Below are 8,052 nucleotides of genomic sequence, written 5' to 3' on the forward strand. Positions count from 1 at the left end.
GAGAAAAGAAAATCAGGGGTTGTATTTCTTGAAGAGGTGCGTTTTAAATGCTCGTTTGAATGCTTGGGGTGACTGAGAGTGGTGGATGTGAAAGGGGAGATAATTCCATTGTGTGGGTGCGCAGAAAGTAAAAGTGCGTTGTCCGTATGTTTTGGTTTTGGTGTGTGGAATGGTAAGGATGCGACAGTCAGAAGAGGCACGGAGTTGTCTTGCTGGAGAATAGACGGTGAGGAGTTCAGAGAAGTAAGCAGGAGACGAGCCAGAAAAGAAGTTAAAGCAGAGGGTGGACAGTTTGTAGTCAATGCGGGCTTGAATAGGTAACCAGTGCAGTGTGTGAAGAAGTGGTGTTGCGTGATCTCGTTTTCGTGCTTTGAGAATGAGGCGTGCTGCCGAGTTTTGGACTTTTTGTAGTTTATGCAGGAGGTATAGAGGACAGCCAGAGAGAGGAGAGTTGCAGTAGTCAAGTTTAGACAGAACAAAGGCACAGACAAGAGTGTTAGTTGTTTGAGAGGAGAGTGTGTGGCGAATGGTGCTGATCTTACGAAGCTCAAAATAAGCTGCTCTACAGACTAAAGATATATGTTTGTTAAAGGTACTGGACTTGTCAAATCCAGATGCACGGAGCCCCTGGGGCCTTTAGTCATACCTCAGGCAGCTATCCGTTAGAAGAACTATCAAGTTTCATTGACTTGCACCCAAAGAGTCAAGAACTGCGATTTTTTTAAAGAATTAATTTCGTACTCGGACCCGGCTGGTCTTGGCCTATTTTTGGATCTAAATTTAGATCAAGTAGATCACCACATGCACATCATGCACAACTGAAAAGACACGTCACTAGCAAACTATGTCAGACGTCATCATGAGTTTGTGTAAAACAAAATGGAGGCCGGAATCACTCAGTTGAATCGAACTCCGACCAAACACCACGTAATAACTAGGTTAATTTATGCACTCGCGTGAACAAGAAACTGTCGAGCTTCACAGATGTCGTCGTTGGGTAGTTTTGGGTTTGTTTTACTACCATAGGAGGATTTTTGAACTGTAAATGCACTCAGCTGCAACAAAAACGCAAAACGAAGGTTGTGAGCTGCACTGTGCCTTTAAGGGTCATGTCAGATGAAAGGGTGAATCCAGGGTTTCTAGCTGATGGTGAGAAAAGAATGTCGATGTTGCCTATTTGAACAGAAACAGGTTGGGGAGAGGGAAATGTAGTGTTCTTCTTACAAAGAGCAGCTAGGTTCTGCCAAATCGGATGCTTAAATTGAAGGGGATTCTGAGCGAGGAATTTACAACATTACAACAACATTTAGAAAAGTAGATGAGTGAAACCAAAGAGCTTTCCTTACCACTTTGGTGAAACGCACTGGTGTTACCCACAATCTGGAGTAATGGGCTACGAAGCTGTTCGCAGACCAAAACGGGCGTCACGAAATTCACATCCGGCTACCCTGCCTAACTGTCACAGAAGAACCGAAGCTTTTGAGCTAGTCTCCTGTCATCCCCAACTTCGACAATGCGCACTGGCTCCACGCATGACTGATTTATCGCTCGAAGCCAAGTGTCGGAAAAGGATGTAAGTAGGGGACATCTTCCAACACTTCGTTTGCTCTTTTCATTTTCATTATCTGATCAAACACAACGTTTACATGCCCAGTTAAAGGCACGTACACTAGCTCTTTTCTTTTCTATTTGGTGTTTAACGTCGTTTTCAACCACGAAGGTTATATCGCGACGGGGGAAGGGGGAGATGGGATAGAGCCACTTGTCAATTGTTTCTTGTTCACAAAAGCACTAATCAAAAATTTGCTCCAGGGGCTTGCAACGTAGTACAATGTATTACCTTACTGGGAGAATGCAAGTTTCCAGTACAAAGGGCTTAACATTTCTTACATACTGCTTGACTAAAATCTTTACAAACATTGACTATATTCTATACAAGAAACACTTAACAAGGGTAAAAAGAGAAACAGAATCCGTTAGTCGCCTCTTACGACATGCTGGGGAGCATCGGGTAAATTCTTCCCCCTAACCCGCGGGGGGTATTGATGGGCTCCTTCTCTTTAAGACAGTTCAGCTCACCATCTCAGATCTAGGCAACGAAGCCGCAGATACTCTGGCAAAGGAGGGCACTACGAAGGACCAGAATGACAGATCAACCACCTTCAAAGAAGCCAAGACCATCATCAAGGCCAAGCAACACAAAAAGTGGTTGCAGCAGCACCCACACTACAACAAAGACGACGCCTTTCACCTGTTCACAAGGTCTGAGCAGGTCCTCATATTCAGGCTGCGGACAGGCCACAACCGAATGAACCACCACCTTTTCACCAAGTTCAGAATTGGCCAGTCAGACCAGTGCCCTTGTCAAACAGGCAGCATGACAACGGAACACCTGCTGCAGACTTGCCCACTACACGATGGTCTCAGGAGCCAGATCTGGGCGGAGGCGACCACGGTGCAAGGGAAGCTATATGGCAGTCTGGACGACCTACAGCGCACGGCAACATTTGCGCGGAGAACCGGCGTTTCCATCTGAGTGATCGACAAGAAAAACAAGAAGAAGATCTGACCAGGATTGTACTTGGGACAAGACAATTCCTCCTCTGCGTCACAGGCCAACATTCGGGCGGGGATGTAGCTCAGTCGGTAGCGCGCTGGATTTGTATCCAGTTGGCCGCTGTCAGCGTGAGTTCGTCCCCACGTTCGGCGAGAGATTTATTTCTCAGAGTCAACTTTGTGTGCAGACTCTCCTCGGTGTCCGAACCCCCCCCCTCCCCCCCCTCCCCCCCCTCCCCCCCCCCCCCCCCCCCCCCGTGTGTTCACGCAAGCACAAGACCAAGTGCGCACGAAAAAGATCCTGTAATCCATGTCAGAGTTCGGTGGGTTATAGAAACACGAAATTACCCAGCATGCTTCCTCCGAAAGCGGCGTATGGCTGCCTACATGGCGGGGTAAAAAACGGTCATACACGTAAAATTCCACTCGTGGAAAAAACACGAGTGTACGTGGGAGTTTCAGCCCACGAACGCAGAAGAAGATTGAGAAGAAGACAGGCCAACATTCAGCAGCCCGACTGCTTGTTGGGGTGAGTTGGATTATTTTCACCGGGGGGGGGGGGGGGGGGGGGGGGGGGGGGGGGGGGGGGTGCGTTGGATTGGTGGTGAAAAAAATTTAATCAAAACATTTTCACTGTGCATATAGATCACCTAGGCTATGTGTGTGTGGGTGTGCGTGCGTGCGTGCGTGCGTGTATGTGTTGGTGTGTGTGTGTGTGTGTGTGTGTGTGTGTGTGAATGTCGATTTGGCCCTCGCTGTGTGTGTGTGTGTGTGTGTGTGTGTGTGTGTGTGTGTGTGTGTGTGTGTGTGTGTGTGTGTGTGTGTGTGTGTGTTGGTGTGTGTGTGTGTGTGAATGCCGATTTGGCCCTCGCTGTGGGTATGTAGTACCTAGGCTGGTGTCCGACTCTGCCAAAGCCATTGCACTTCTACTTAATTGGCATGTTGGTTTACTGTTTGGTTCAATGTTCGTTCCTTTAAATTCATCAACACGCAACAACTATTGACTCATAAACAGTGTGCGTTGTTAATTTAAGTGCATCTAACGGCTTGTCAGCAGAATAAAGCAAATGGGAATTTTGTAACGAGTCATCCTACAAAATCTTATGATGGTCAAGGGAGTAAACTGGTAAGAGTCACCTTAACTGACAGTGATTTTGCTCGGTATTTCGAATGTCCTGCTTGTTTTCCTCCTTTGACTGCTTCAAGACACAGAGACTGTCAAATCGTCCGCCCGATCGCCAGGGGCGAGTAAAAAATCCGCCGGGCTGGCAGAAACCGCCTGGCAACTCGCCCGGCTGGCCATTGAAAATTCTGGTCAAATGCAACATCTGTGGTTGTAACAGCGAGTTTCAAAGCCATAAACACTGCAGATGCAGCGACTGTGATATGTACCGGGCCAGTTAAATCTCTGGCGGGCTGGCGAGTTAAAATTTTGAGATTTGGCCATCCCTGAAGACATATGTACAAACTCAGTCTCGATAAAGACATTTTAGTTTAGTATTGGTGTGTAAGACAACAGATTGACAGAATACTTTGATAATTGTTGTCCACGACTTTGCTGTTGTCGTGAGCCTTTTCACATGCTGATTAATGCGCAATATTGCTCCTCACTAAAAACTTGAGGTAACAGGCTTGATAAGAGCTGTAAGGGTGAAAATTAGCACAGCTCTTCCTTCAAAAACCCTTTTTCTGCACTTGGTTGCTACGATTTCTGGCTTTGAAAGCAAATTACGCGGAAACACCAACCGTACTTTATCATTTATTGCAGGTCGAAAAATATGTAGTAACCCGTGAAGCTGTAACATGCCTTTAATCTAGACAAAAAACATGACTTCACGAGGAAAACTATCAAGTCTGCCTCTAATCGTGTCACACACGGCTTATTCCTTGTAAAAAGCCTGTCCTGATTTGAGACGCTGAGCTAAAGGGATTTCATGAGAAAGAGTGTGCCTTTAAAATTTTCAGCGGTTGACGGGCTCCTAACCATTTAAATCATAGGGAAATCAACTTCATCTTCTGATTTTTCATGTCCCTATATCCACACATTGCATGTTATCAACTGAGCTAATCGAACCACTTGGCTTGCGAAGGGGGAAGGAGGGGTAGAGGTGGAGGGGGGGGGAGGGTAACAAAGTAAAAGTAGAGACAAAATGCTTCAATGATTCGACCCAGTCGGTAGACGGCGGAGAATTCAGTTAAGCGAGAGAGAAAGATCATATAAGATAAGACAAATGTGTATTTTTGAAGGCAATAGAGCATACAAAAGTGGGCTTTTTACATCAAGCCCTCGCCGGATGAGTGACTACACTACATTATGTTCAATTAGGCATTCATACACAAGTACAAACACACCACGAACACAGCGGAGAAAGAACCTTCTTCTTCTTCTTATTTGTTCATGGGCTTAGACTCCCACGTTCACTCATGTTTTTAGCACGAGTGGATTTTTATGTGTATGACCGTTTTTACTCCGCCAATCAGGCAGCCATACGCCGATTTCGGGGGAGGCATGCTGGGTATTTTCGTGTTTCTATAACCCATCGAACTCTGACATGGATTACAGGATCTTTTCCGTGAGCAATTGGTCTTGTGCTTGGGTGTACACACGAAGGGGCTTAATTCACTAGCAGGTCTGCACATAAGTTGACCTGGGAGATCGGAAAAATCTCCACTCTTAACCCACCAGGCGGCAGCGACTGGGATTTGAACTTACGACCTCCCGATTAGGAGGCCGACGTCTTACCACCACGCTACTGCGCCCGAAAGAAAGAACCAACAGTCAAGTGTCGTACAAAACATTGTGAACACTATTTGTAAAAGTCTCCACAAAGGACGTACACTATTAAAAGCATGTCCTTAATTGAAAGAAGTCGATGTGCAGACTCTCCTCGGTGTCCGAACACCCCCGTGTGCACGCATGCGCACGATAAAGATCCCAGGGTCACAGCGAAAGCCTCAGCCCTTGGAAACACGAATACATGCATGCAAAAATATGAAGCCCGGGTGTCCGTTCGGCCAACAGCCAAAAAAGTAACCATTTCAGCACTGACCCAAGACGACCCAACCAGGTCCCAAGCCCATTTCAGGTCTCCTCTAGCAGCCGGCAGCCAGCTGTCTACATCCCCCCCCCCCTCCCCCGCATTTTTATTTGTTATTTTCATACAAAGCCGGGTTTTCCCGTGTAACATGCCCCTAATGGCTTTGCCGTGAGGGCGTAAAACTTTCATTTCATTCGAAACAAGTCGACTTCGCGAAGCTTCCAGGACGAGAATTCGTCCCTTAATTGAACTACTTTCAGCATAGCTTTGCTAAGTCCAAGGGAATGCATTCTGCTCTTTCGAGTGTGATTTCTACGTCCATTTTGAATCAAAAAGCACTCTTCTGACAAAAAGAACAACTGCGTCGCAGAGCTACGGCGTAGCTTCGCATGTCAAAACTTGCGAAGCGAAGTAGGGTACACAGTATAGTACTTCGCCGTAGCTGTGGGTTTTCGGAAAAAAGACTTCGCGAAGCCACGCCAAGTCGACTTCGTTCTCAATTAAGGAAAGGCCAAAGGCATACTATCTAACAAGAAGACTGTCTCTCATTGCCCCAAGAGCTGTACAGTGCAGGTTGGGGGCTGTCATTATGTGACCACACACCAGGAATACCTTGAAATAAACGTTTGAGCGTCGAGTTACTCAAATTAAAAACGACTGTGTTTTGAGTAGGAATCCCAGACTGTGATTCTCATTGTGACCCCTTTTTGCGCGAGTCCTTATTTTCGTCCTTCCTTTCGACCCTGGATTGGATGACAACACACACGAGGAAGGTATTAGAACTAGTGTTTGAGCGTTCTATTTTTAAATCTGAATGCTGGGTTTGGTAGTTATTACAGACAGTGATATTTTCCAAAGGCCATTGTGTTCGTTTCTCTCATATCATGCAAAACGTGTTAGCCCTGTATGGCACGGAATGTGCATGCGTAAGCTAGACTGTTGGTTTGACTTCCCAATCCAACGGTCTTAATCTGCTTTGGTATCTTTGAAAACTAAATAAATAATGATGACAACCAAAGGTCCTGACTCCTGACAGGAGAGCTGGGCGAAGCAAACCGCTCGCTGTTTAACATTCATTTAGTTATTTGGTATAGTTTCGGAGCAGTTTTGAGCAAATCATTGCAGGTGTTTTTAAATTACAGTACAGCGAATGTTCCCTGATCTTTTTAAGGTCCAAATCGTCAGAAAACTTTCCAAAATGGTGCCTTCGGTATATCTTTACTTTAACTTACCGGCGCTCAAACATGGTGTGGAAGACAAACACAGAGGGAGGGGAGAAAGAGAGAGAGAGAGAGAGAGAGAGAGAGAGAGAGAGAGAGAGACAGAGAGACAGAGACAGAGAGACAGAGAGACAGAGAGAGACAGAGACAGAGAGATAGACAGACAGACAGAGGGAGAGAGAGGGAGAGAGCGCTAGATAGAGACAGAGACAGAGAGAATACAGCGAAGTACCCAAAACAAAAACTAGCAAAAGCAAGCTATTAAAAAAAAATGGCATGGCTACTCACCTAAGCTGAGGAAGCGACACACACACACACACTGACCCAGTTACAGCAAAGAATGATTCAATCCAATAGAAAACAAGTCAAAACAAGCTGACAAGACAAGCGATCCAATAAACCAAACCAACACAAACCTGGTCAGAGAGGGTTGAACAATACACTTCAAGTGTTGATGCTGTTGTACACTACTCGCCGACGCCGACCAAGCATGCACTGGCAAGTTGGTCGGGTTTTTTTTTTCTTTTTTTTTTCCTTCTCACTTGTTTCTACTCAGCTTCTTTTTTTATCAGCTTTTTTTAATGAGATATTAGGGCTTACAAACGGAGATGCCTTATTTTACGATCTTATAATATCAATAACAGCTCATTCATTATGTATCTCTGTTATATAAAATATAAAACAGTCAATCAGTTTATTAAATAAAAAAAATAATTAACAATAAATAATAAAAAATTATAAAAATTATTAAACAAATTAACAAATTGCCAAATTTCTATTTACATTTACCACTGACACACCAAATTGTATACTTCAGTTTGCAAGTGAATCGTTATCATACAAAATAACGTTATCACGAGACGAACAGAGATCTCAGAGATCGTCTGCTTCTCAACTGTTTCGCGCAAATCGTGTAATATATATTTTTGCAGAAACCTCCCGAAAAAATGCAATCTCAGCGGCTTCCACCTGCAACATAGTCGTGCTTATTTGGAATGTGACGTCCTGTTCTTCGTCAGTCACACCTATCTCGAAAACTAAGCGTCGCACAGAACCAGCGCCCTTCCATTGGTATGCCAGCTTGCTTTCTTGTTTGTTTGCTTGTTGTAATTCTATTTCGGTGTGTATTTTATAATCGTTGACAGGCAGGTTAGACGGGTCGAAGGCAATTTTCTGTTTTCGTGTATTCATTTTAATGGACAAGAAAGTGCTGTTATTGTTATTGTTCCTAAAAAAAG

The 8,052-nt window shown here is 45.0% G+C and overlaps 1 protein-coding gene across 2 annotated transcripts in view; it reads right to left on the reverse strand.

Annotated features, from left to right (window-relative positions):
* Positions 1-7,379, reverse strand: part of LOC138973891 (sulfotransferase 1B1-like) — a 19,144-nt gene extending 11,765 nt beyond the window's left edge. The window contains exon 1 of one of the 2 annotated variants that reach the window (XM_070346588.1): positions 7,231-7,379. The gene's annotated coding sequence lies outside the window, so the exon portion shown is untranslated. Of the gene's footprint in view, positions 1-1,346; positions 1,484-7,230 lie in introns of those variants that run through there. The other variant, XM_070346587.1, reaches the window with a different exon arrangement.
* Between the last annotated feature and the right edge of the window lie 673 nt (positions 7,380-8,052).

Source organism: Littorina saxatilis, linkage group LG8 (genome assembly GCF_037325665.1).
Source record: "Littorina saxatilis isolate snail1 linkage group LG8, US_GU_Lsax_2.0, whole genome shotgun sequence".
Taxonomy (NCBI): Eukaryota; Metazoa; Mollusca; class Gastropoda; order Littorinimorpha; family Littorinidae; genus Littorina; species Littorina saxatilis.